We start from the raw sequence: 24,944 nt of genomic DNA, 5'->3' as shown, positions 1-24,944 counted from the left end.
TGTTTCCAACGGCCTGATTCGCCTTTCATCCACCAGTAGGCTATCGCCGAGTCCGTCCACAGTGTTTTCTCAAACGACCGTCCCAGAGACTTTTCAATGTATTCCCCCAGTCTGACTGCCAGCAGATTACTGAGCAGCTCCAGTCTGGGGGTCGACACTGATTTTTTGGGGTCCGGTGCTATCCGGGTTTTGCTGCATAACAGCTTTGTATCTTCTCCGTTCTCCAGATATGCGGCTACACTGTATGCGTCGTCACTCGCGTCGCAAAACAAGTGTAGTCTCGGTGAACGGATCTCTCCAGTCCACCGCCCCAGCTTTGTGTTCTTGAGGTCCGACAAACTTTTAATGAACGTCTCCCAGTGTGGCATTATGCTTGCCGACACTGGTTCATCCCAGCCTGTCTTGTCTATCCAGACCTTCTGCATGATAATCTTCGCTACCACCGTTACCGGCGATATCAATCCCAGCGGGTCGAAGACTTTCAGCGCAAGGCTGAACAACTTCCTTTTCGTCGGCCTCTTGCTCATCTCTTCGGCCTCTTCTATTATCTTTTCTGGCTTGAATCGAAATGAGTCCGTCTCCGGATCCCATGTGACTCCCAGTGCTTTGACTGCTTTCTCTGTACTGTCTCCCATCGTTATTTCCTCTTTTTGAAACTGTAACGCGTGCAACTGTTCTCTCAGTGCCACACTGTTTGTCGTCCACTTTCGAAGCTCCATTTTGGCCGAACTAAATATTTTCTGGGCTTGCGTTATCGCTTCGATTGCTTGGGGAACGCTACTCGCTCCCCCCAACCAATCGTCCACGTATAACTGCGCGCCCAGCTTTCCCACCAGCTCTGGGTATTCATCTTTATGCTCATCCAAGCATTTTAATATAACTGCTCGTAAGATGAATGGGCTACTCGAGAGTCCAAACGGTACTCTCTTCCACCTGTATTCTATCCATTCCGAGTTATCATCTTTCGGGTCTTTTATCCATAGGAATCGGACTATCTGTCCGTGTTCCTTCTGTATTCCTATCTGTAGGAATGCTTGCGTGATGTCCGCCATCCACGCTATCTCGTTCTGCCTGAATCTGAGCAGCACCGCCAAGAGCTCCGGGTTTAGGTTAGGCCCGGTCTCCAACAGATCGTTCAGGCTAGGCCTATTCTGCTGGTGGGCCGAGCCGTCAAACACCGGTCTGATCTTGGTGGTTGCCGCCTCTGTTTTTATCACTGGTCTGTGCGGTAAATACGTACATGCCCCTGTGTAATTTTTATCCGCTACCTCTATGTAGCCTTTCTCGAGGTACTGTTGAAAAACTTCGTGGTAGGCCATTCTGTCCTCCCGCTTCATTTTCTTCAACAGCCCCGTCAATCTTATCGAAGCTATGTTTTTGTTGGTCTCCATCGACCTTCTGTTATTTTTAAACGGGAACAGAATCTCATATCTGCCCGTCTGATCTTTCTTTATGGTCTCCTGATAATTTTTCAGGAACCCCGGGTCCTCTAACTCTTGGGGCGTAACTCCCATGTGTTCCAAGGCCCAGAATTCCTTGAAATCTACCATCGCTTTCTTTCCGTCGGCCTGTGTAACAATGTTTGCCGACACTTCTCTCGGATTTCCTGCTGTGGGTGCCCCAAAAATGATCCACCCCAGCTTACTGGCACATGCCACTGAGTCGTCTGGACCCTGTTTTGTCTGGTGTTTTAGAATTTGCCAATAATAGTCACACCCTATTATCATGTCAAACTCTGTTTTATTGTCTGCCCTCAAATGTCTTTCGTCCGCGACCTTCTCCCCCTGTTCCGTCAAAATCTCCACTAATTTTGACCGGACCTTAGGGGTTGCTTTCGCCACATATTTTATTGCCGTAGCTTTAATTTTTATTTTTCCCTGTCTTTCGGGAATCATCCATATGCTATAGGTCTTTAGCACTGATCTTTCCGCTTGGTCTGACCCAAACGTGTTCACTCTTATCTCTCCTTCATCTTCTTCGTCCGCTTTTAATCGTCTGATCAGACTCTGTCGGATGAACGTTTTTTCGCTCCCCGAATCTATCAGACCTAGCACTTTTATTTTTCTGTTATTTTTTCCTTGTAATACCGCCGTGAACGTGGGCAGTCCGATCGAGGTTGCCTGCGCACAATTCACGTTGGTATCTATCGTTACCGATCTGTTCATCGGCCTTTGCGGGGACTGTGATCTGACTGGCCCGTATTGTCTCTGTCTTGACAGGCACAGCGCTGGGCTATGGTCTATACTCCCGCAATTCCTACACGGGACCCTGGCTACGCAGTGTTCCGTCCGATGCGATCTGCCGAGGCATTTCAAACAACGGTTCTCTCGCTCGCAGAGCGTTCGTCTGAATTGCGGGGTATTTACCATACACCTGTGGTGTATGTGATTCTGCTGACAAAAACAACAGGGTGTCATCCTACCTCCCCTCTCTTGAGGCTCCCTTCTCGGGCTCTGCGGCTGGCTCACGGGATCTTCCTCCATCTCTCTCAGCCTTATCTCTCGATCAAGCTCTTTGAGGATGGCTTCTAATGTCGGTTGATCCTCATCGAACCATTTGTCTCTCCACCATCGCGAGGTTAAGGCTTTAGGCAGTGCCTTCAACACGTCCCCCGCGATGTATTCTCCATAGCCGCCCATATCCACTTTGAGACTCGTCAGGGCGGCTCTTGCATTTGTCAACCCGTCAAAGATTCTCTTCAACTGGCTGATCGTTGCTGAGTCTCCCAGTCTTACGGCCACGAGACTTTTCAGTTCGTTTACGTAGTGGGCTTTTAATTTTTCTGTGTCCCCGAATCTCTTTTCCAATTTCAGCATTGCTTCCTGATATTGGTTTTCATCAAAGTGTATATGCGATATCAATTCTGCGGCCTTACCTTTCAGGCTTGTCCGCAGATATTGAAATTTTTCCGCCTCTGTCAATCTTGGATCGGCGTCATACGCCGTCCACATCGCTCTCCATCCTTTCCACGCTGTGATCTCTCCGTTAAACGTCGGTAGAGGTAGCGCTGTTCTGGTTACTGGCGATTGGGTCTCGCACTTTTTGTATTTCTCTCTTAATTTTTTCATTCTTTCTCTCAGTTTATCCTCTGTTTCTCTGTCACTCGCCTTCTCGGCTGCCGTAGAGACTGCGGCAAGCTTTTCGTTCAACGCTACGATGGCCACCCACCGAGCTTCTGCCTTGTCTATGTATTTCTGTCTACTCTCAGCGTCGGCTTCCGCCAACGCAATACTGTCTTTCAGTTCCCTTTTTATCAGAGCCCGATCCTCAAGTAACTCTTCCCGCGTACCTAGTGGGGAGTCAGCCCTTGACGAAGCCCGTAAAGGCTCTTGTCGTCTTATCGGACTCTCCTCTAGGCCGGGCAGGCTGTCTTCTATCGTTCTTTCCACGATTGACCTTATTTCTGCTCTCACTCCCTCCACGATCTCCGGGATTTGTTCCTTCATCGAAAAGCTTTCTTTCGCTTGCTCGATTAATTTCGCTGCAGAGTTCAACGCTTTATTACTTCTCCCGTCTATTTCTTTCACCAATTCTGATATTGCCGCCAATCTTCCTTCTAAATCCTCCATGTCTTTTATCTTTTTCTCTATTGTCTTCATTTTTATTCCCATGTCTGTTATAAACTTTTCGATTGTTTTCTCCGCGACCTCCACTCTCTTGTGTAGCATAGAGTGATACCCGTCGCCTGCCTTGTATATTTTTTCTACTTTCTCCTCGACGATCGACAATCTTTCGTCGATAGTCGTCTCCTCTGGGTCCGTGACCGCTTGTCTCGTTCTCCTTGATGGAACTGACATTTTTTTTTTTTTTTTTTAAAAAAATTTTTTTTTTTTTTTTTTTTTGATAGTAGTAGAGATAGTTTTATTCCTGATAACAAATTATAACAGTACAACAATATTAAACAAGCACTGGGGACTTAAGGATTTCGTCCTCGGAGGATGAAGCTATCCCTGTTTTTGCCAGTCGCTTAGATAGTTGCCTGCTCAGCCTTTCTTCGGGTGAAGATCTCTTCCAACTTTTTGGTATCCCTGATGTGGACCTCGCTTTCTTCGCTGGCTCTTTTGAAGGTCCAGCGGCGAGGTCACTTATTTCTTGGCTCAGCACCGTGGGGGTCGGTGGAGGGACCGGTATTTGAAACGTGGCGGGCGGCAACTCTTTGACACCGCGCGCTCTTTCCAATAACTGCTCCCTTCTCTGAAGCTCTTCCTTATCGCGTCTCAGCTTACTTGTCTCCAGCAGGAATCTGGCGTGTTCCTCGGCCCGTTCTGCTGCCTTTTGTGCCGCTGCTATTGCCGAGGAGTGTGACTCCTTAACTTTGGTGAGGGCAGCTAGCTGTTCCCTCTCCTGTTCGTTTAAGAACTGGGCTGGCGAGTCCAAAGTCGGGGCGGTCGGTCGTGTGTAAGGGTTTGGCCGACTCTTTTTCTCCACGGATCTCTTGGCACGTTGTTCAGGGAACGGCTCCGGGATGCGAAGTCTCCTGAACACACCTTTCGGGATGGTCTGTTCTAACTCTTTCCAGAGTTCGTAAGCACGAGCCTCTGAGTCTAGGAGTTGTTGGAATCTTGCGTACACCGCCTGCTGGTGCTGCTGATGTATGCTGTCCGACACTGTTATGGAATGTACGGACGTTTTCTGTTATTATTTTTTGTTCGAAGGACCAATTTGAGATATGCCCCTTGGCCGGGCGATTCTCAATGCCGGAGTCTGCCGGCTCAGCGTAAAGTAGTGGTGTTGGGTCCTCTGAGACCCAATGCAATAGCCGCGATACGTCTGGGCAGCCGGTTGGGGCACCGTGCTACTATGACTTGGCGGACTGGACCGCAACGACGCCCGACAATGGTTCAGGAGGCCAACGACCTCAAAAACGATGCCGAGACGGGGCGCGGCCAATATGACGGACACGAATAACAAAACGCTAGATTACTTGCGATCCTTGGCGTCGAGTGCCCCCGGGTCGAGTGGATCTTCAAGTGAAGCGACGGCAAAAACAGGATTCAATCCGGATGAGAGTTGCTGCAAAGCAGCTTCGTTGTAGCCGTCGAGAAAAGGAGCCGGGCAGAACGAAGAGGGTTGACGGGCGGAAGCAGCTTATCACGGCCGGGCAGAAGTTGACGGCCAGTTGCGACGGGCAGCAACACAAGTGATAACAAGCGAAATTTGATAGTAATTACCAGTAGAATGAAGAGCCGACTCCGGGGGCTTCGGTGAAACTCGTGTGTATTATACTCGGCCAAAACCGGCCTTTATATACTCAATTTACAAAACACCGTTGACTGATATATATAATAGCACGAACATGAATATCAACGCTGGAGTAGATGTCACCGTTGTTCCGTCACCCTTTTCAGCCTCAGGAACTGCCGTTGACCTCCAACCTCCAACTCTCCTTGGCCGACCCTCTGTCGGTGACTCCTCCGGCACCAACCTCTTCCCTCTGGGCTAAAACTGGCTCCAGTCACGATGGGTTTTAAATATTTATTTCCTCTGGGCTAAAACGGGCTCCAGAGCGGGCGTCTTTAATATTCATTTCTGCCTTTGCTCGACAGAGACCGCCCTACATAGCTGTAAACTACGTACGGTTATTTCAATATTATAGTCAAGCGTCTCCAACTTCTATCGTCGGTGCTTAGAGCATCAAGTCCCGCTTACATTCCATCTATTACCGTCTACCGGTCTTTCTCGTACCGTCACCGGGAACCTCTTGGTTAGTTCCCGCTTCAGGATGGACTTACCCCGGCAACCGACTCTCTGGTTCCGAGTGCCCCGCATCTCCGCTTCTACTCGTCTATCTCTTCACCGTCCCCTTGGACAGTGTTGGACGTCGGATTTTCCGACACACGTCGGCTTTACACGCTGAAGGTCCTCAGTTCGACCCTGGGTGAGAACAATCGGTTTGCATTTTACAAGATTGACTCATTGATTCGTGAGGTCACCGCCATCTGTAAGTCTGTAAGGCAACCAAATTTGTTTGACATCAATGACATGAATGCCACGGGACAACATTAACTAACTTTACGACAGCCTGGTTGTATTTAGCGCATATGTGGTTTTCCATTACTTAGTACTAGGCCAAGATATAGGCAAATAATTATGAAGCTTCCAAAAAAAGATAGTGCAATCGGTGTGCAGTGTCCATATTTGTTTGCACTTCATTGCATCGCCCCTGGGTGGGCTCGAACCACCAGCCTTCCGGTATCGACGAAATTCGTAACAGCCGAACGCGCTAGCCAATTGCGCCACAGAGGCCCGTTGTTGTAATTTTGCGCAAAATCATGCATATGGTAAACATCATTAACGTTTATTACAGTTTTGATTTCATATTGCTTCATTGTTCTCTACAAAAAGGAACTACTACACCGATGGGTAGATTCAGTATTGGGTTTCGTTTGCTGGTACCGTTTGCCTGGCCGTGAACACATGTAACTAGACTTATTTCACTCACGAAATAACTCATTAACGATTTATAATAAGTTTAGGGATGTTTGGTAAGTTGAAAACTAGATTTTAGACGGATAATCTGAAAATTTCAAACACCGAAAAATACATGGTTGACAGAGGATTCATCGTTCATGTGTCCTGGCTAGCTCAGTCGTTAGAGGAAAAGATTGGTAATAAATTGGTCGTGGGTTCGACCCCCACCTCGTACGAGTAGTGTTGAATGTTCATCAGGTCAATTGCTGTTGGTATATTTGGCTGTAATAGTTGTCTGAAATGCGTTCCCATAGTGTAGTGGTTATCACGTCGGCCTAACACGCTGAAGGTCCTCAGTTCGATCCTGGGTGGGAACAAGACATTTAAGTGAAAAGCAAATGTGAAAGACGACTATTAATTTGGAATTTCCTGATTTCGTCATGATTGGATTAAGACCGTTGCTGGTGACATAAATTGAACGTTCTCATAGTGTAGCGGTTATCACGTCGGCTTTACACGCTGAAGGTCCTCAGTTCGACCCTGGGTGAGAACAATCGGTTTGCATTTTACAAGATTGACTCATTGATTCGTGAGGTCACCGCCATCTGTAAGTCTGTAAGGCAACCAAATTTGTTTGACATCAATGACATGAATGCCACGGGACAACATTAACTAACTTTACGACAGCCTGGTTGTATTTAGCGCATATGTGGTTTTCCATTACTTAGTACTAGGCCAAGATATAGGCAAATAATTATGAAGCTTCCAAAAAAAGATAGTGCAATCGGTGTGCAGTGTCCATATTTGTTTGCACTTCATTGCATCGCCCCTGGGTGGGCTCGAACCACCAGCCTTCCGGTATCGACGAAATTCGTAACAGCCGAACGCGCTAGCCAATTGCGCCACAGAGGCCCGTTGTTGTAATTTTGCGCAAAATCATGCATATGGTAAACATCATTAACGTTTATTACAGTTTTGATTTCATATTGCTTCATTGTTCTCTACAAAAAGGAACTACTACACCGATGGGTAGATTCAGTATTGGGTTTCGTTTGCTGGTACCGTTTGCCTGGCCGTGAACACATGTAACTAGACTTATTTCACTCACGAAATAACTCATTAACGATTTATAATAAGTTTAGGGATGTTTGGTAAGTTGAAAACTAGATTTTAGACGGATAATCTGAAAATTTCAAACACCGAAAAATACATGGTTGACAGAGGATTCATCGTTCATGTGTCCTGGCTAGCTCAGTCGTTAGAGGAAAAGATTGGTAATAAATTGGTCGTGGGTTCGACCCCCACCTCGTACGAGTAGTGTTGAATGTTCATCAGGTCAATTGCTGTTGGTATATTTGGCTGTAATAGTTGTCTGAAATGCGTTCCCATAGTGTAGTGGTTATCACGTCGGCCTAACACGCTGAAGGTCCTCAGTTCGATCCTGGGTGGGAACAAGACATTTAAGTGAAAAGCAAATGTGAAAGACGACTATTAATTTGGAATTTCCTGATTTCGTCATGATTGGATTAAGACCGTTGCTGGTGACATAAATTAAACGTTCTCATAGTGTAGCGGTTATCACGTCGGCTTTACACGCTGAAGGTCCTCAGTTCGACCCTGGGTGAGAACAATCGGTTTGCATTTTACAAGATTGACTCATTGATTCGTGAGGTCACCGCCATCTGTAAGTCTGTAAGGCAACCAAATTTGTTTGACATCAATGACATGAATGCCACGGGACAACATTAACTAACTTTACGACAGCCTGGTTGTATTTAGCGCATATGTGGTTTTCCATTACTTAGTACTAGGCCAAGATATAGGCAAATAATTATGAAGCTTCCAAAAAAAGATAGTGCAATCGGTGTGCAGTGTCCATATTTGTTTGCACTTCATTGCATCGCCCCTGGGTGGGCTCGAACCACCAGCCTTCCGGTATCGACGAAATTCGTAACAGCCGAACGCGCTAGCCAATTGCGCCACAGAGGCCCGTTGTTGTAATTTTGCGCAAAATCATGCATATGGTAAACATCATTAACGTTTATTACAGTTTTGATTTCATATTGCTTCATTGTTCTCTACAAAAAGGAACTACTACACCGATGGGTAGATTCAGTATTGGGTTTCGTTTGCTGGTACCGTTTGCCTGGCCGTGAACACATGTAACTAGACTTATTTCACTCACGAAATAACTCATTAACGATTTATAATAAGTTTAGGGATGTTTGGTAAGTTGAAAACTAGATTTTAGACGGATAATCTGAAAATTTCAAACACCGAAAAATACATGGTTGACAGAGGATTCATCGTTCATGTGTCCTGGCTAGCTCAGTCGTTAGAGGAAAAGATTGGTAATAAATTGGTCGTGGGTTCGACCCCCACCTCGTACGAGTAGTGTTGAATGTTCATCAGGTCAATTGCTGTTGGTATATTTGGCTGTAATAGTTGTCTGAAATGCGTTCCCCATAGTGTAGTGGTTATCACGTCGGCCTAACACGCTGAAGGTCCTCAGTTCGATCCTGGGTGGGAACAAGACATTTAAGTGAAAAGCAAATGTGAAAGACGACTATTAATTTGGAATTTCCTGATTTCGTCATGATTGGATTAAGACCGTTGCTGGTGACATAAATTGAACGTTCTCATAGTGTAGCGGTTATCACGTCGGCTTTACACGCTGAAGGTCCTCAGTTCGACCCTGGGTGAGAACAATCGGTTTGCATTTTACAAGATTGACTCATTGATTCGTGAGGTCACCGCCATCTGTAAGTCTGTAAGGCAACCAAATTTGTTTGACATCAATGACATGAATGCCACGGGACAACATTAACTAACTTTACGACAGCCTGGTTGTATTTAGCGCATATGTGGTTTTCCATTACTTAGTACTAGGCCAAGATATAGGCAAATAATTATGAAGCTTCCAAAAAAAGATAGTGCAATCGGTGTGCAGTGTCCATATTTGTTTGCACTTCATTGCATCGCCCCTGGGTGGGCTCGAACCACCAGCCTTCCGGTAACAGCCCTACAATAACAGCCGAACGCGCTAGCCAATTGCGCCACAGAGGCCCTTCATTGTAATTTTGCGCAAAATCATGCATATGGTAAACATCATTAACGTTTATTACAGTTTTGATTTCATATTGCTTCATTGTTCTCTACAAAAAGGAACTACTACACCGATGGGTAGATTCAGTATTGGGTTTCGTTTGCTGGTACCGTTTGCCTGGCCGTGAACACATGTAACTAGACTTATTTCACTCACGAAATAACTCATTAACGATTTATAATAAGTTTAGGGATGTTTGGTAAGTTGAAAACTAGATTTTAGACGGATAATCTGAAAATTTCAAACACCGAAAAATACATGGTTGACAGAGGATTCATCGTTCATGTGTCCTGGCTAGCTCAGTCGTTAGAGGAAAAGATTGGTAATAAATTGGTCGTGGGTTCGACCCCCACCTCGTACGAGTAGTGTTGAATGTTCATCAGGTCAATTGCTGTTGGTATATTTGGCTGTAATAGTTGTCTGAAATGCGTTCCCATAGTGTAGTGGTTATCACGTCGGCCTAACACGCTGAAGGTCCTCAGTTCGATCCTGGGTGGGAACAAGACATTTAAGTGAAAAGCAAATGTGAAAGACGACTATTAATTTGGAATTTCCTGATTTCGTCATGATTGGATTAAGACCGTTGCTGGTGACATAAATTGAACGTTCTCATAGTGTAGCGGTTATCACGTCGGCTTTACACGCTGAAGGTCCTCAGTTCGACCCTGGGTGAGAACAATCGGTTTGCATTTTACAAGATTGACTCATTGATTCGTGAGGTCACCGCCATCTGTAAGTCTGTAAGGCAACCAAATTTGTTTGACATCAATGACATGAATGCCACGGGACAACATTAACTAACTTTACGACAGCCTGGTTGTATTTAGCGCATATGTGGTTTTCCATTACTTAGTACTAGGCCAAGATATAGGCAAATAATTATGAAGCTTCCAAAAAAAGATAGTGCAATCGGTGTGCAGTGTCCATATTTGTTTGCACTTCATTAGAACGCCCCTGGGTGGGCTCGAACCACCAGCCTTCCGGTGACAGCCCTACACTAACAGCCGAACGCGCTAGCCAATTGCGCCACAGAGGCCCATTGTTGTAATTTTGCGCAAAATCATGCATATGGTAAACATCATTAACGTTTATTACAGTTTTGATTTCATATTGCTTCATTGTTCTCTACAAAAAGGAACTACTACACCGATGGGTAGATTCAGTATTGGGTTTCGTTTGCTGGTACCGTTTGCCTGGCCGTGAACACATGTAACTAGACTTATTTCACTCACGAAATAACTCATTAACGATTTATAATAAGTTTAGGGATGTTTGGTAAGTTGAAAACTAGATTTTAGACGGATAATCTGAAAATTTCAAACACCGAAAAATACATGGTTGACAGAGGATTCATCGTTCATGTGTCCTGGCTAGCTCAGTCGTTAGAGGAAAAGATTGGTAATAAATTGGTCGTGGGTTCGACCCCCACCTCGTACGAGTAGTGTTGAATGTTCATCAGGTCAATTGCTGTTGGTATATTTGGCTGTAATAGTTGTCTGAAATGCGTTCCCATAGTGTAGTGGTTATCACGTCGGCCTAACACGCTGAAGGTCCTCAGTTCGATCCTGGGTGGGAACAAGACATTTAAGTGAAAAGCAAATGTGAAAGACGACTATTAATTTGGAATTTCCTGATTTCGTCATGATTGGATTAAGACCGTTGCTGGTGACATAAATTAAACGTTCTCATAGTGTAGCGGTTATCACGTCGGCTTTACACGCTGAAGGTCCTCAGTTCGACCCTGGGTGAGAACAATCGGTTTGCATTTTACAAGATTGACTCATTGATTCGTGAGGTCACCGCCATCTGTAAGTCTGTAAGGCAACCAAATTTGTTTGACATCAATGACATGAATGCCACGGGACAACATTAACTAACTTTACGACAGCCTGGTTGTATTTAGCGCATATGTGGTTTTCCATTACTTAGTACTAGGCCAAGATATAGGCAAATAATTATGAAGCTTCCAAAAAAAGATAGTGCAATCGGTGTGCAGTGTCCATATTTGTTTGCACTTCATTGCATCGCCCCTGGGTGGGCTCGAACCACCAGCCTTCCGGTATCGACGAAATTCGTAACAGCCGAACGCGCTAGCCAATTGCGCCACAGAGGCCCGTTGTTGTAATTTTGCGCAAAATCATGCATATGGTAAACATCATTAACGTTTATTACAGTTTTGATTTCATATTGCTTCATTGTTCTCTACAAAAAGGAACTACTACACCGATGGGTAGATTCAGTATTGGGTTTCGTTTGCTGGTACCGTTTGCCTGGCCGTGAACACATGTAACTAGACTTATTTCACTCACGAAATAACTCATTAACGATTTATAATAAGTTTAGGGATGTTTGGTAAGTTGAAAACTAGATTTTAGACGGATAATCTGAAAATTTCAAACACCGAAAAATACATGGTTGACAGAGGATTCATCGTTCATGTGTCCTGGCTAGCTCAGTCGTTAGAGGAAAAGATTGGTAATAAATTGGTCGTGGGTTCGACCCCCACCTCGTACGAGTAGTGTTGAATGTTCATCAGGTCAATTGCTGTTGGTATATGTGGCTGTAATAGTTGTCTGAAATGCGTTCCCATAGTTTAGTGGTTATCACGTCGGCCTAACACGCTGAAGGTCCTCAGTTCGATCCTGGGTGGCAACAAGACATTTAAGTGAAAAGCAAATGTGAAAGACGACTATTAATTTGGAATTTCCTGATTTCGTCATGATTGGATTAAGACCGTTGCTGGTGACATAAATTAAACGTTCTCATAGTGTAGCGGTTATCACGTCGGCTTTACACGCTGAAGGTCCTCAGTTCGACCCTGGGTGAGAACAATCGGTTTGCATTTTACAAGATTGACTCATTGATTCGTGAGGTCACCGCCATCTGTAAGTCTGTAAGGCAACCAAATTTGTTTGACATCAATGACATGAATGCCACGGGACAACATTAACTAACTTTACGACAGCCTGGTTGTATTTAGCGCATATGTGGTTTTCCATTACTTAGTACTAGGCCAAGATATAGGCAAATAATTATGAAGCTTCCAAAAAAAGATAGTGCAATCGGTGTGCAGTGTCCATATTTGTTTGCACTTCATTGCATCGCCCCTGGGTGGGCTCGAACCACCAGCCTTCCGGTATCGACGAAATTCGTAACAGCCGAACGCGCTAGCCAATTGCGCCACAGAGGCCCGTTGTTGTAATTTTGCGCAAAATCATGCATATGGTAAACATCATTAACGTTTATTACAGTTTTGATTTCATATTGCTTCATTGTTCTCTACAAAAAGGAACTACTACACCGATGGGTAGATTCAGTATTGGGTTTCGTTTGCTGGTACCGTTTGCCTGGCCGTGAACACATGTAACTAGACTTATTTCACTCACGAAATAACTCATTAACGATTTATAATAAGTTTAGGGATGTTTGGTAAGTTGAAAACTAGATTTTAGACGGATAATCTGAAAATTTCAAACACCGAAAAATACATGGTTGACAGAGGATTCATCGTTCATGTGTCCTGGCTAGCTCAGTCGTTAGAGGAAAAGATTGGTAATAAATTGGTCGTGGGTTCGACCCCCACCTCGTACGAGTAGTGTTGAATGTTCATCAGGTCAATTGCTGTTGGTATATGTGGCTGTAATAGTTGTCTGAAATGCGTTCCCATAGTGTAGTGGTTATCACGTCGGCCTAACACGCTGAAGGTCCTCAGTTCGATCCTGGGTGGGAACAAGACATTTAAGTGAAAAGCAAATGTGAAAGACGACTATTAATTTGGAATTTCCTGATTTCGTCATGATTGGATTAAGACCGTTGCTGGTGACATAAATTAAACGTTCTCATAGTGTAGCGGTTATCACGTCGGCTTTACACGCTGAAGGTCCTCAGTTCGACCCTGGGTGAGAACAATCGGTTTGCATTTTACAAGATTGACTCATTGATTCGTGAGGTCACCGCCATCTGTAAGTCTGTAAGGCAACCAAATTTGTTTGACATCAATGACATGAATGCCACGGGACAACATTAACTAACTTTACGACAGCCTGGTTGTATTTAGCGCATATGTGGTTTTCCATTACTTAGTACTAGGCCAAGATATAGGCAAATAATTATGAAGCTTCCAAAAAAAGATAGTGCAATCGGTGTGCAGTGTCCATATTTGTTTGCACTTCATTGCTACGCCCCTGGGTGGGCTCGAACCACCAGCCTTCCGGTAACAGCCCTACAATAACAGCCGAACGCGCTAGCCAATTGCGCCACAGAGGCCCTTCATGTTAATTTTGCGCAAAATCATGCATATGGTAAACATCATTAACGTTTATTACAGTTTTGATTTCATATTGCTTCATTGTTCTCTACAAAAAGGAACTACTACACCGATGGGTAGATTCAGTATTGGGTTTCGTTTGCTGGTACCGTTTGCCTGGCCGTGAACACATGTAACTAGACTTATTTCACTCACGAAATAACTCATTAACGATTTATAATAAGTTTAGGGATGTTTGGTAAGTTGAAAACTAGATTTTAGACGGATAATCTGAAAATTTCAAACACCGAAAAATACATGGTTGACAGAGGATTCATCGTTCATGTGTCCTGGCTAGCTCAGTCGTTAGAGGAAAAGATTGGTAATAAATTGGTCGTGGGTTCGACCCCCACCTCGTACGAGTAGTGTTGAATGTTCATCAGGTCAATTGCTGTTGGTATATGTGGCTGTAATAGTTGTCTGAAATGCGTTCCCATAGTGTAGTGGTTATCACGTCGGCCTAACACGCTGAAGGTCCTCAGTTCGATCCTGGGTGGGAACAAGACATTTAAGTGAAAAGCAAATGTGAAAGACGACTATTAATTTGGAATTTCCTGATTTCGTCATGATTGGATTAAGACCGTTGCTGGTGACATAAATTAAACGTTCTCATAGTGTAGCGGTTATCACGTCGGCTTTACACGCTGAAGGTCCTCAGTTCGACCCTGGGTGAGAACAATCGGTTTGCATTTTACAAGATTGACTCATTGATTCGTGAGGTCACCGCCATCTGTAAGTCTGTAAGGCAACCAAATTTGTTTGACATCAATGACATGAATGCCACGGGACAACATTAACTAACTTTACGACAGCCTGGTTGTATTTAGCGCATATGTGGTTTTCCATTACTTAGTACTAGGCCAAGATATAGGCAAATAATTATGAAGCTTCCAAAAAAAGATAGTGCAATCGGTGTGCAGTGTCCATATTTGTTTGCACTTCATTGCATCGCCCCTGGGTGGGCTCGAACCACCAGCCTTCCGGTTAACAGCCGAACGCGCTAGCCAATTGCGCCACAGAGGCGCGTTGTTGTAATTTTGCGCAAAATCATGCATATGGTAAACATCATTAACGTTTATTACAGTTTTGATTTCATATTGCTTCATTGTTCTCTACAAAAAGGAACTACTACACCGATGGGTAGATTCAGTATTGGGTTTCGTTTGCTGGTACCGTTTGCCTGGCCGTGAACACATGTAACTAGACTTATTTCACTCACGAAATAACTCATTAACGATTTATAATAAGTTTAGGGATGTTTGGTAAGTTGAAAACTAGATTTTAGACGGATAATCTGAAAATTTCAAACACCGAAAAATACATGGTTGACAGAGGATTCATCGTTCATGTGTCCTGGCTAGCTCAGTCGTTAGAGGAAAAGATTGGTAATAAATTGGTCGTGGGTTCGACCCCCACCTCGTACGAGTAGTGTTGAATGTTCATCAGGTCAATTGCTGTTGGTATATGTGGCTGTAATAGTTGTCTGAAATGCGTTCCCATAGTGTAGTGGTTATCACGTCGGCCTAACACGCTGAAGGTCCTCAGTTCGATCCTGGGTGGGAACAAGACATTTAAGTGAAAAGCAAATGTGAAAGACGACTATTAATTTGGAATTTCCTGATTTCGTCATGATTGGATTAAGACCGTTGCTGGTGACATAAATTAAACGTTCTCATAGTGTAGCGGTTATCACGTCGGCTTTACACGCTGAAGGTCCTCAGTTCGACCCTGGGTGAGAACAATCGGTTTGCATTTTACAAGATTGACTCATTGATTCGTGAGGTCACCGCCATCTGTAAGTCTGTAAGGCAACCAAATTTGTTTGACATCAATGACATGAATGCCACGGGACAACATTAACTAACTTTACGACAGCCTGGTTGTATTTAGCGCATATGTGGTTTTCCATTACTTAGTACTAGGCCAAGATATAGGCAAATAATTATGAAGCTTCCAAAAAAAGATAGTGCAATCGGTGTGCAGTGTCCATATTTGTTTGCACTTCAATGGCTCGCCCCTGGGTGGGCTCGAACCACCAGCCTTCCGGTATCGACGAAATTCGTAACAGCCGAACGCGCTAGCCAATTGCGCCACAGAGGCCACTTGTTGTAATTTTGCGCAAAATCATGCATATGGTAAACATCATTAACGTTTATTACAGTTTTGATTTCATATTGCTTCATTGTTCTCTACAAAAAGGAACTACTACACCGATGGGTAGATTCAGTATTGGGTTTCGTTTGCTGGTACCGTTTGCCTGGCCGTGAACACATGTAACTAGACTTATTTCACTCACGAAATAACTCATTAACGATTTATAATAAGTTTAGGGATGTTTGGTAAGTTGAAAACTAGATTTTAGACGGATAATCTGAAAATTTCAAACACCGAAAAATACATGGTTGACAGAGGATTCATCGTTCATGTGTCCTGGCTAGCTCAGTCGTTAGAGGAAAAGATTGGTAATAAATTGGTCGTGGGTTCGACCCCCACCTCGTACGAGTAGTGTTGAATGTTCATCAGGTCAATTGCTGTTGGTATATTTGGCTGTAATAGTTGTCTGAAATGCGTTCCCATAGTGTAGTGGTTATCACGTCGGCCTAACACGCTGAAGGTCCTCAGTTCGATCCTGGGTGGGAACAAGACATTTAAGTGAAAAGCAAATGTGAAAGACGACTATTAATTTGGAATTTCCTGATTTCGTCATGATTGGATTAAGACCGTTGCTGGTGACATAAATTAAACGTTCTCATAGTGTAGCGGTTATCACGTCGGCTTTACACGCTGAAGGTCCTCAGTTCGACCCTGGGTGAGAACAATCGGTTTGCATTTTACAAGATTGACTCATTGATTCGTGAGGTCACCGCCATCTGTAAGTCTGTAAGGCAACCAAATTTGTTTGACATCAATGACATGAATGCCACGGGACAACATTAACTAACTTTACGACAGCCTGGTTGTATTTAGCGCATATGTGGTTTTCCATTACTTAGTACTAGGCCAAGATATAGGCAAATAATTATGAAGCTTCCAAAAAAAGATAGTGCAATCGGTGTGCAGTGTCCATATTTGTTTGCACTTCATTGCATCGCCCCTGGGTGGGCTCGAACCACCAGCCTTCCGGTATCGACGAAATTCGTAACAGCCGAACGCGCTAGCCAATTGCGCCACAGAGGCCCGTTGTTGTAATTTTGCGCAAAATCATGCATATGGTAAACATCATTAACGTTTATTACAGTTTTGATTTCATATTGCTTCATTGTTCTCTACAAAAAGGAACTACTACACCGATGGGTAGATTCAGTATTGGGTTTCGTTTGCTGGTACCGTTTGCCTGGCCGTGAACACATGTAACTAGACTTATTTCACTCACGAAATAACTCATTAACGATTTATAATAAGTTTAGGGATGTTTGGTAAGTTGAAAACTAGATTTTAGACGGATAATCTGAAAATTTCAAACACCGAAAAATACATGGTTGACAGAGGATTCATCGTTCATGTGTCCTGGCTAGCTCAGTCGTTAGAGGAAAAGATTGGTAATAAATTGGTCGTGGGTTCGACCCCCACCTCGTACGAGTAGTGTTGAATGTTCATCAGGTCAATTGCTGTTGGTATATGTGGCTGTAATAGTTGTCTGAAATGCGTTCCCATAGTGTAGTGGTTATCACGTCGGCCTAACACGCTGAAGGTCCTCAGTTCGATCCTGGGTGGGAACAAGACATTTAAGTGAAAAGCAAATGTGAAAGACGACTATTAATTTGGAATTTCCTGATTTCGTCATGATTGGATTAAGACCGTTGCTGGTGACATAAATTAAACGTTCTCATAGTGTAGCGGTTATCACGTCGGCTTTACACGCTGAAGGTCCTCAGTTCGACCCTGGGTGAGAACAATCGGTTTGCATTTTACAAGATTGACTCATTGATTCGTGAGGTCACCGCCATCTGTAAGTCTGTAAGGCAACCAAATTTGTTTGACATCAATGACATGAATGCCACGGGACAACATTAACTAACTTTACGACAGCCTGGTTGTATTTAGCGCATATGTGGTTTTCCATTACTTAGTACTAGGCCAAGATATAGGCAAATAATTATGAAGCTTCCAAAAAAAGATAGTGCAATCGGTGTGCAGTGTCCATATTTGTTTGCACTTCATTGCATCGCCCCTGGGTGGGCTCGAACCACCAGCCTTCCGGTATCGACGAAATTCGTAACAGCCGAACGCGCTAGCCAATTGCGCCACAGAGGCCCGTTGTTGTAATTTTGCGCAAAATCATGCATATGGTAAACATCATTAACGTTTATTACAGTTTTGATTTCATATTGCTTCATTGTTCTCTACAAAAAGGAACTACTACACCGATGGGTAGATTCAGTATTGGGTTTCGTTTGCTGGTACCGTTTGCCTGGCCGTGAACACATGTAACTAGACTTATTTCACTCACGAAATAACTCATTAACGATTTATAATAAGTTTAGGGATGTTTGGTAAGTTGAAAACTAGATTTTAGACGGATAATCTGAAAATTTCAAACACCGAAAAATACATGGTTGACAGAGGATTCATCGTTCATGTGTCCTGGCTAGCTCAGTCGTTAGAGGAAAAGATTGGTAATAAATTGGTCGTGGGTTCGACCCCCACCTCGTACGAGTAGTGTTGAATGTTCATCAGGTCAATTGCTGTTGGTATATGTGGCTGTAATAGTTGTCTGAAATGCGTTCCCATAGTGTAGTGGTTATCACGTCGGCCTAACACGCTGAAGGTCCTCAGTTCGATCCTGGGTGGGAACAAGACATTTAAGTGAAAAGCAAATGTGAAAGACGACTATTAATTTGGAATTTCCTGATTTCGTCATGATTGGATTAAGACCGTTGCTGGTGACATAAATTAAACGTTCTCATAGTGTAGCGGTTATCACGTCGGCTTTACACGCTGAAGGTCCTCAGTTCGACCCTGGGTGAGAACAATCGGTTTGCATTTTACAAGATTGACTCATTGATTCGTGAGGTCACCGCCATCTGTAAGTCTGTAAGGCAACCAAATTTGTTTGACATCAATGACATGAATGCCACGGGACAACATTAACTAACTTTACGACAGCCTGGTTGTATTTAGCGCATATGTGGTTTTCCATTACTTAGTACTAGGCCAAGATATAGGCAAATAATTATGAAGCTTCCAAAAAAAGATAGTGCAATCGGTGTGCAGTGTCCATATTTGTTTGCACTTCATTGCATCGCCCCTGGGTGGGCTCGAACCACCAGCCTTCCGGTTAACAGCCGAACGCGCTAGCCAATTGCGCCACAGAGGCGCGTTGTTGTAATTTTTTGCGCAAAATCATGCATATGGTAAACATCATTAACGTTTATTACAGTTTTGATTTCATATTGCTTCATTGTTCTCTACAAAAAGGAACTACTACACCGATGGGTAGATTCAGTATTGGGTTTCGTTTGCTGGTACCGTTTGCCTGGCCGTGAACACATGTAACTAGACTTATTTCACTCACGAAATAACTCATTAACGATTTATAATAAGTTTAGGGATGTTTGGTAAGTTGAAAACTAGATTTTAGACGGATAATCTGAAAATTTCAAACACCGAAAAATACATGGTTGACAGAGGATTCATCGTTCATGTGTCCTGGCTAGCTCAGTCGTTAGAGGAAAAGATTGGTAATAAATTGGTCGTGGGTTCGACCCCCACCTCGTACGAGTAGTGTTGAATGTTCATCAGGTCAATTGCTGTTGGTATATTTGGCTGTAATAGTTGTCTGAAATGCGTTCCCATAGTTTAGTGGTTATCACGTCGGCCTAACACGCTGAAGGTCCTCAGTTCGATCCTGGGTGGGAACAAGACATTTAAGTGAAAAGCAAATGTGAAAGACGACTATTAATTTGGAATTTCCTGATTTCGTCATGATTGGATTAAGACCGTTGCTGGTGACATAAATTAAACGTTCTCATAGTGTAGCGGTTATCACGTCGGCTTTACACGCTGAAGGTCCTCAGTTCGACCCTGGGTGAGAACAATCGGTTTGCATTTTACAAGATTGACTCATTGATTCGTGAGGTCACCGCCATCTGTAAGTCTGTAAGGCAACCAAATTTGTTTGACATCAATGACATGAATGCCACGGGACAACATTAACTAACTTTACGACAGCCTGGTTGTATTTAGCGCATATGTGGTTTTCCATTACTTAGTACTAGGCCAAGATATAGGCAAATAATTATGAAGCTTCCAAAAAAAGATAGTGCAATCGGTGTGCAGTGTCCATATTTGTTTGCACTTCATTGCATCGCCCCTGGGTGGGCTCGAACCACCAGCCTTCCGTTTAACAGCCGAACGCGCTAGCCAATTGCGCCACAGAGGCCCGTTGTTGTAATTTTGCGCAAAATCATGCATATGGTAAACATCATTAACGTTTATTACAGTTTTGATTTCATATTGCTTCATTGTTCTCTACAAAAAGGAACTACTACACCGATGGGTAGATTCAGTATTGGGTTTCGTTTGCTGGTACCGTTTGCCTGGCCGTGAACACATGTAACTAGACTTATTTCACTCACGAAATAACTCATTAACGATTTATAATAAGTTTAGGGATGTTTGGTAAGTTGAAAACTAGATTTTAGACGGATAATCTGAAAATTTCAAACACCGAAAAATACATGGTTGACAGAGGATTCATCGTTCATGTGTCCTGGCTAGCTCAGTCGTTAGAGGAAAAGATTGGTAATAAATTGGTCGTGGGTTCGACCCCCACCTCGTACGAGTAGTGTTGAATGTTCATCAGGTCAATTGCTGTTGGTATATTTGGCTGTAATAGTTGTCTGAAATGCGTTCCCATAGTGTAGTGGTTATCACGTCGGCCTAACACGCTGAAGGTCCTCAGTTCGATCCTGGGTGGGAACAAGACATTTAAGTGAAAAGCAAATGTGAAAGACGACTATTAATTTGGAATTTCCTGATTTCGTCATGATTGGATTAAGACCGTTGCTGGTGACATAAATTAAACGTTCTCATAGTGTAGCGGTTATCACGTCGGCTTTACACGCTGAAGGTCCTCAGTTCGACCCTGGGTGAGAACAATCGGTTTGCATTTTACAAGATTGACTCATTGATTCGTGAGGTCACCGCCATCTGTAAGTCTGTAAGGCAACCAAATTTGTTTGACATCAATGACATGAATGCCACGGGACAACATTAACTAACTTTACGACAGCCTGGTTGTATTTAGCGCATATGTGGTTTTCCATTACTTAGTACTAGGCCAAGATATAGGCAAATAATTATGAAGCTTCCAAAAAAAGATAGTGCAATCGGTGTGCAGTGTCCATATTTGTTTGCACTTCATTGCATCGCCCCTGGGTGGGATCGAACCACCAGCCTTCCGGTTAACAGCCGAACGCGCTAGCCAATTGCGCCACAGAGGCGCGTTGTTGTAATTTTGCGCAAAATCATGCATATGGTAAACATCATTAACGTTTATTACAGTTTTGATTTCATATTGCTTCATTGTTCTCTACAAAAAGGAACTACTACACCGATGGGTAGATTCAGTATTGGGTTTCGTTTGCTGGTACCGTTTGCCTGGCCGTGAACACATGTAACTAGACTTATTTCACTCACGAAATAACTCATTAACGATTTATAATAAGTTTAGGGATGTTTGGTAAGTTGAAAACTAGATTTTAGACGGATAATCTGAAAATTTCAAACACCGAAAAATACATGGTTGACAGAGGATTCATCGTTCATGTGTCCTGGCTAGCTCAGTCGTTAGAGGAAAAGATTGGTAATAAATTGGTCGTGGGTTCGACCCCCACCTCGTACGAGTAGTGTTGAATGTTCATCAGGTCAATTGCTGTTGGTATATGTGGCTGTAATAGTTGTCTGAAATGCGTTCCCATAGTGTAGTGGTTATCACGTCGGCCTAACACGCTGAAGGTCCTCAGTTCGATCCTGGGTGGGAACAAGACATTTAAGTGAAAAGCAAATGTGAAAGACGACTATTAATTTGGAATTTCCTGATTTCGTCATGATTGGATTAAGACCGTTGCTGGTGACATAAATTAAACGTTCTCATAGTGTAGCGGTTATCACGTCGGCTTTACACGCTGAAGGTCCTCAGTTCGACCCTGGGTGAGAACAATCGGTTTGCATTTTACAAGATTGACTCATTGATTCGTGAGGTCACCGCCATCTGTAAGTCTGTAAGGCAACCAAATTTGTTTGACATCAATGACATGAATGCCACGGGACAACATTAACTAACTTTACGACAGCCTGGTTGTATTTAGCGCATATGTGGTTTTCCATTACTTAGTACTAGGCCAAGATATAGGCAAATAATTATGAAGCTTCCAAAAAAAGATAGTGCAATCGGTGTGCAGTGTCCATATTTGTTTGCACTTCAATGGCTCGCCCCTGGGTGGGCTCGAACCACCAGCCTTCCGGTATCGACGAAATTCGTAACAGCCGAACGCGCTAGCCAATTGCGCCACAGAGGCCACTTGTTGTAATTTTGCGCAAAATCATGCATATGGTAAACATCATTAACGTTTATTACAGTTTTGATTTCATATTGCTTCATTGTTCTCTACAAAAAGGAACTACTACACCGATGGGTAGATTCAGTATTGGGTTTCGTTTGCTGGTACCGTTTGCCTGGCCGTGAACACATGTAACTAGACTTATTTCACTCACGAAATAACTCATTAACGATTTATAATAAGTTTAGGGATGTTTGGTAAGTTGAAAACTAGATTTTAGACGGATAATCTGAAAATTTCAAACACCGAAAAATACATGGTTGACAGAGGATTCATCGTTCATGTGTCCTGGCTAGCTCAGTCGTTAGAGGAAAAGATTGGTAATAAATTGGTCGTGGGTTCGACCCCCACCTCGTACGAGTAGTGTTGAATGTTCATCAGGTCAATTGCTGTTGGTATATGTGGCTGTAATAGTTGTCTGAAATGCGTTCCCATAGTGTAGTGGTTATCACGTCGGCCTAACACGCTGAAGGTCCTCAGTTCGATCCTGGGTGGGAACAAGACATTTAAGTGAAAAGCAAATGTGAAAGACGACTATTAATTTGGAATTTCCTGATTTCGTCATGATTGGATTAAGACCGTTGCTGGTGACATAAATTAAACGTTCTCATAGTGTAGCGGTTATCACGTCGGCTTTACACGCTGAAGGTCCTCAGTTCGACCCTGGGTGAGAACAATCGGTTTGCATTTTACAAGATTGACTCATTGATTCGTGAGGTCACCGCCATCTGTAAGTCTGTAAGGCAACCAAATTTGTTTGACATCAATGACATGAATGCCACGGGACAACATTAACTAACTTTACGACAGCCTGGTTGTATTTAGCGCATATGTGGTTTTCCATTACTTAGTACTAGGCCAAGATATAGGCAAATAATTATGAAGCTTCCAAAAAAAGATAGTGCAATCGGTGTGCAGTGTCCATATTTGTTTGCACTTCATTGCATCGCCCCTGGGTGGGCTCGAACCACCAGCCTTCCGGTAACAACCCTACACTAACAGCCGAACGCGCTAGCCAATTGCGCCACAGAGGCGCGTTGTTGTAATTTTGCGCAAAATCATGCATATGGTAAACATCATTAACGTTTATTACAGTTTTGATTTCATATTGCTTCATTGTTCTCTACAAAAAGGAACTACTACACCGATGGGTAGATTCAGTATTGGGTTTCGTTTGCTGGTACCGTTTGCCTGGCCGTGAACACATGTAACTAGACTTATTTCACTCACGAAATAACTCATTAACGATTTATAATAAGTTTAGGGATGTTTGGTAAGTTGAAAACTAGATTTTAGACGGATAATCTGAAAATTTCAAACACCGAAAAATACATGGTTGACAGAGGATTCATCGTTCATGTGTCCTGGCTAGCTCAGTCGTTAGAGGAAAAGATTGGTAATAAATTGGTCGTGGGTTCGACCCCCACCTCGTACGAGTAGTGTTGAATGTTCATCAGGTCAATTGCTGTTGGTATATTTGGCTGTAATAGTTGTCTGAAATGCGTTCCCATAGTGTAGTGGTTATCACGTCGGCCTAACACGCTGAAGGTCCTCAGTTCGATCCTGGGTGGGAACAAGACATTTAAGTGAAAAGCAAATGTGAAAGACGACTATTAATTTGGAATTTCCTGATTTCGTCATGATTGGATTAAGACCGTTGCTGGTGACATAAATTAAACGTTCTCATAGTGTAGCGGTTATCACGTCGGCTTTACACGCTGAAGGTCCTCAGTTCGACCCTGGGTGAGAACAATCGGTTTGCATTTTACAAGATTGACTCATTGATTCGTGAGGTCACCGCCATCTGTAAGTCTGTAAGGCAACCAAATTTGTTTGACATCAATGACATGAATGCCACGGGACAACATTAACTAACTTTACGACAGCCTGGTTGTATTTAGCGCATATGTGGTTTTCCATTACTTAGTACTAGGCCAAGATATAGGCAAATAATTATGAAGCTTCCAAAAAAAGATAGTGCAATCGGTGTGCAGTGTCCATATTTGTTTGCACTTCATTGCATCGCCCCTGGGTGGGCTCGAACCACCAGCCTTCCGGTTAACAGCCGAACGCGCTAGCCAATTGCGCCACAGAGGCGCGTTGTTGTAATTTTGCGCAAAATCATGCATATGGTAAACATCATTAACGTTTATTACAGTTTTGATTTCATATTGCTTCATTGTTCTCTACAAAAAGGAACTACTACACCGATGGGTAGATTCAGTATTGGGTTTCGTTTGCTGGTACCGTTTGCCTGGCCGTGAACACATGTAACTAGACTTATTTCACTCACGAAATAACTCATTAACGATTTATAATAAGTTTAGGGATGTTTGGTAAGTTGAAAACTAGATTTTAGACGGATAATCTGAAAATTTCAAACACCGAAAAATACATGGTTGACAGAGGATTCATCGTTCATGTGTCCTGGCTAGCTCAGTCGTTAGAGGAAAAGATTGGTAATAAATTGGTCGTGGGTTCGACCCCCACCTCGTACGAGTAGTGTTGAATGTTCATCAGGTCAATTGCTGTTGGTATATGTGGCTGTAATAGTTGT

At 43.4% G+C, this 24,944-nt stretch overlaps 35 non-coding genes across 35 annotated transcripts; 31 read left to right on the top strand and 4 right to left on the bottom strand.

Annotated features, from left to right (window-relative positions):
- The first annotated feature begins 6,715 nt into the window (after positions 1 to 6,715).
- On the top strand, positions 6,716 to 6,788 carry Trnav-aac (transfer RNA valine (anticodon AAC)). The gene has a single exon. It is a non-coding gene; the product is annotated as a tRNA-Val (tRNA).
- Positions 6,789 to 6,891: 103 nt separating this feature from the next.
- Trnav-uac (transfer RNA valine (anticodon UAC)) lies at positions 6,892 to 6,964 on the top strand. Its single transcript has one exon. It is a non-coding gene; the product is annotated as a tRNA-Val (tRNA).
- Positions 6,965 to 7,792: 828 nt separating this feature from the next.
- Trnav-aac (transfer RNA valine (anticodon AAC)) lies at positions 7,793 to 7,865 on the top strand. The gene has a single exon. It is a non-coding gene; the product is annotated as a tRNA-Val (tRNA).
- A 103-nt stretch (positions 7,866 to 7,968) lies between these two features.
- Positions 7,969 to 8,041, top strand: Trnav-uac (transfer RNA valine (anticodon UAC)). Its single transcript has one exon. It is a non-coding gene; the product is annotated as a tRNA-Val (tRNA).
- Positions 8,042 to 9,046: 1,005 nt separating this feature from the next.
- On the top strand, positions 9,047 to 9,119 carry Trnav-uac (transfer RNA valine (anticodon UAC)). The gene has a single exon. It is a non-coding gene; the product is annotated as a tRNA-Val (tRNA).
- An 827-nt stretch (positions 9,120 to 9,946) lies between these two features.
- Trnav-aac (transfer RNA valine (anticodon AAC)) lies at positions 9,947 to 10,019 on the top strand. The gene has a single exon. It is a non-coding gene; the product is annotated as a tRNA-Val (tRNA).
- A 103-nt stretch (positions 10,020 to 10,122) lies between these two features.
- Trnav-uac (transfer RNA valine (anticodon UAC)) lies at positions 10,123 to 10,195 on the top strand. The gene has a single exon. It is a non-coding gene; the product is annotated as a tRNA-Val (tRNA).
- An 827-nt stretch (positions 10,196 to 11,022) lies between these two features.
- Trnav-aac (transfer RNA valine (anticodon AAC)) lies at positions 11,023 to 11,095 on the top strand. Its single transcript has one exon. It is a non-coding gene; the product is annotated as a tRNA-Val (tRNA).
- A 103-nt stretch (positions 11,096 to 11,198) lies between these two features.
- Positions 11,199 to 11,271, top strand: Trnav-uac (transfer RNA valine (anticodon UAC)). The gene has a single exon. It is a non-coding gene; the product is annotated as a tRNA-Val (tRNA).
- A 1,004-nt stretch (positions 11,272 to 12,275) lies between these two features.
- Trnav-uac (transfer RNA valine (anticodon UAC)) lies at positions 12,276 to 12,348 on the top strand. Its single transcript has one exon. It is a non-coding gene; the product is annotated as a tRNA-Val (tRNA).
- An 828-nt stretch (positions 12,349 to 13,176) lies between these two features.
- Positions 13,177 to 13,249, top strand: Trnav-aac (transfer RNA valine (anticodon AAC)). The gene has a single exon. It is a non-coding gene; the product is annotated as a tRNA-Val (tRNA).
- A 103-nt stretch (positions 13,250 to 13,352) lies between these two features.
- On the top strand, positions 13,353 to 13,425 carry Trnav-uac (transfer RNA valine (anticodon UAC)). The gene has a single exon. It is a non-coding gene; the product is annotated as a tRNA-Val (tRNA).
- Positions 13,426 to 14,252: 827 nt separating this feature from the next.
- On the top strand, positions 14,253 to 14,325 carry Trnav-aac (transfer RNA valine (anticodon AAC)). Its single transcript has one exon. It is a non-coding gene; the product is annotated as a tRNA-Val (tRNA).
- Positions 14,326 to 14,428: 103 nt separating this feature from the next.
- Positions 14,429 to 14,501, top strand: Trnav-uac (transfer RNA valine (anticodon UAC)). Its single transcript has one exon. It is a non-coding gene; the product is annotated as a tRNA-Val (tRNA).
- A 271-nt stretch (positions 14,502 to 14,772) lies between these two features.
- Trnan-guu (transfer RNA asparagine (anticodon GUU)) lies at positions 14,773 to 14,846 on the bottom strand. Its single transcript has one exon. It is a non-coding gene; the product is annotated as a tRNA-Asn (tRNA).
- Positions 14,847 to 15,315: 469 nt separating this feature from the next.
- Positions 15,316 to 15,388, top strand: Trnav-aac (transfer RNA valine (anticodon AAC)). Its single transcript has one exon. It is a non-coding gene; the product is annotated as a tRNA-Val (tRNA).
- A 103-nt stretch (positions 15,389 to 15,491) lies between these two features.
- Trnav-uac (transfer RNA valine (anticodon UAC)) lies at positions 15,492 to 15,564 on the top strand. The gene has a single exon. It is a non-coding gene; the product is annotated as a tRNA-Val (tRNA).
- Positions 15,565 to 16,392: 828 nt separating this feature from the next.
- On the top strand, positions 16,393 to 16,465 carry Trnav-aac (transfer RNA valine (anticodon AAC)). Its single transcript has one exon. It is a non-coding gene; the product is annotated as a tRNA-Val (tRNA).
- A 103-nt stretch (positions 16,466 to 16,568) lies between these two features.
- On the top strand, positions 16,569 to 16,641 carry Trnav-uac (transfer RNA valine (anticodon UAC)). Its single transcript has one exon. It is a non-coding gene; the product is annotated as a tRNA-Val (tRNA).
- An 828-nt stretch (positions 16,642 to 17,469) lies between these two features.
- Positions 17,470 to 17,542, top strand: Trnav-aac (transfer RNA valine (anticodon AAC)). The gene has a single exon. It is a non-coding gene; the product is annotated as a tRNA-Val (tRNA).
- Positions 17,543 to 17,645: 103 nt separating this feature from the next.
- Positions 17,646 to 17,718, top strand: Trnav-uac (transfer RNA valine (anticodon UAC)). Its single transcript has one exon. It is a non-coding gene; the product is annotated as a tRNA-Val (tRNA).
- An 828-nt stretch (positions 17,719 to 18,546) lies between these two features.
- Positions 18,547 to 18,619, top strand: Trnav-aac (transfer RNA valine (anticodon AAC)). Its single transcript has one exon. It is a non-coding gene; the product is annotated as a tRNA-Val (tRNA).
- A 103-nt stretch (positions 18,620 to 18,722) lies between these two features.
- Positions 18,723 to 18,795, top strand: Trnav-uac (transfer RNA valine (anticodon UAC)). Its single transcript has one exon. It is a non-coding gene; the product is annotated as a tRNA-Val (tRNA).
- A 271-nt stretch (positions 18,796 to 19,066) lies between these two features.
- On the bottom strand, positions 19,067 to 19,140 carry Trnan-guu (transfer RNA asparagine (anticodon GUU)). The gene has a single exon. It is a non-coding gene; the product is annotated as a tRNA-Asn (tRNA).
- Positions 19,141 to 19,787: 647 nt separating this feature from the next.
- Trnav-uac (transfer RNA valine (anticodon UAC)) lies at positions 19,788 to 19,860 on the top strand. Its single transcript has one exon. It is a non-coding gene; the product is annotated as a tRNA-Val (tRNA).
- An 814-nt stretch (positions 19,861 to 20,674) lies between these two features.
- On the top strand, positions 20,675 to 20,747 carry Trnav-aac (transfer RNA valine (anticodon AAC)). Its single transcript has one exon. It is a non-coding gene; the product is annotated as a tRNA-Val (tRNA).
- A 103-nt stretch (positions 20,748 to 20,850) lies between these two features.
- On the top strand, positions 20,851 to 20,923 carry Trnav-uac (transfer RNA valine (anticodon UAC)). The gene has a single exon. It is a non-coding gene; the product is annotated as a tRNA-Val (tRNA).
- A 271-nt stretch (positions 20,924 to 21,194) lies between these two features.
- On the bottom strand, positions 21,195 to 21,268 carry Trnan-guu (transfer RNA asparagine (anticodon GUU)). Its single transcript has one exon. It is a non-coding gene; the product is annotated as a tRNA-Asn (tRNA).
- A 469-nt stretch (positions 21,269 to 21,737) lies between these two features.
- Positions 21,738 to 21,810, top strand: Trnav-aac (transfer RNA valine (anticodon AAC)). The gene has a single exon. It is a non-coding gene; the product is annotated as a tRNA-Val (tRNA).
- A 103-nt stretch (positions 21,811 to 21,913) lies between these two features.
- Trnav-uac (transfer RNA valine (anticodon UAC)) lies at positions 21,914 to 21,986 on the top strand. The gene has a single exon. It is a non-coding gene; the product is annotated as a tRNA-Val (tRNA).
- Positions 21,987 to 22,814: 828 nt separating this feature from the next.
- Positions 22,815 to 22,887, top strand: Trnav-aac (transfer RNA valine (anticodon AAC)). The gene has a single exon. It is a non-coding gene; the product is annotated as a tRNA-Val (tRNA).
- A 103-nt stretch (positions 22,888 to 22,990) lies between these two features.
- Positions 22,991 to 23,063, top strand: Trnav-uac (transfer RNA valine (anticodon UAC)). Its single transcript has one exon. It is a non-coding gene; the product is annotated as a tRNA-Val (tRNA).
- Positions 23,064 to 23,890: 827 nt separating this feature from the next.
- Positions 23,891 to 23,963, top strand: Trnav-aac (transfer RNA valine (anticodon AAC)). The gene has a single exon. It is a non-coding gene; the product is annotated as a tRNA-Val (tRNA).
- A 103-nt stretch (positions 23,964 to 24,066) lies between these two features.
- Positions 24,067 to 24,139, top strand: Trnav-uac (transfer RNA valine (anticodon UAC)). The gene has a single exon. It is a non-coding gene; the product is annotated as a tRNA-Val (tRNA).
- A 271-nt stretch (positions 24,140 to 24,410) lies between these two features.
- Trnan-guu (transfer RNA asparagine (anticodon GUU)) lies at positions 24,411 to 24,484 on the bottom strand. The gene has a single exon. It is a non-coding gene; the product is annotated as a tRNA-Asn (tRNA).
- Positions 24,485 to 24,944: the final 460 nt, after the last annotated feature.

Source organism: Daphnia carinata, chromosome 2, assembly GCF_022539665.2.
Source record: "Daphnia carinata strain CSIRO-1 chromosome 2, CSIRO_AGI_Dcar_HiC_V3, whole genome shotgun sequence".
NCBI lineage: Eukaryota > Metazoa > Arthropoda > Branchiopoda > Diplostraca > Daphniidae > Daphnia > Daphnia carinata.
Note: the sequence above shows the minus strand (reverse complement) of the source record. Positions and strands in the feature narration are given on the sequence as shown.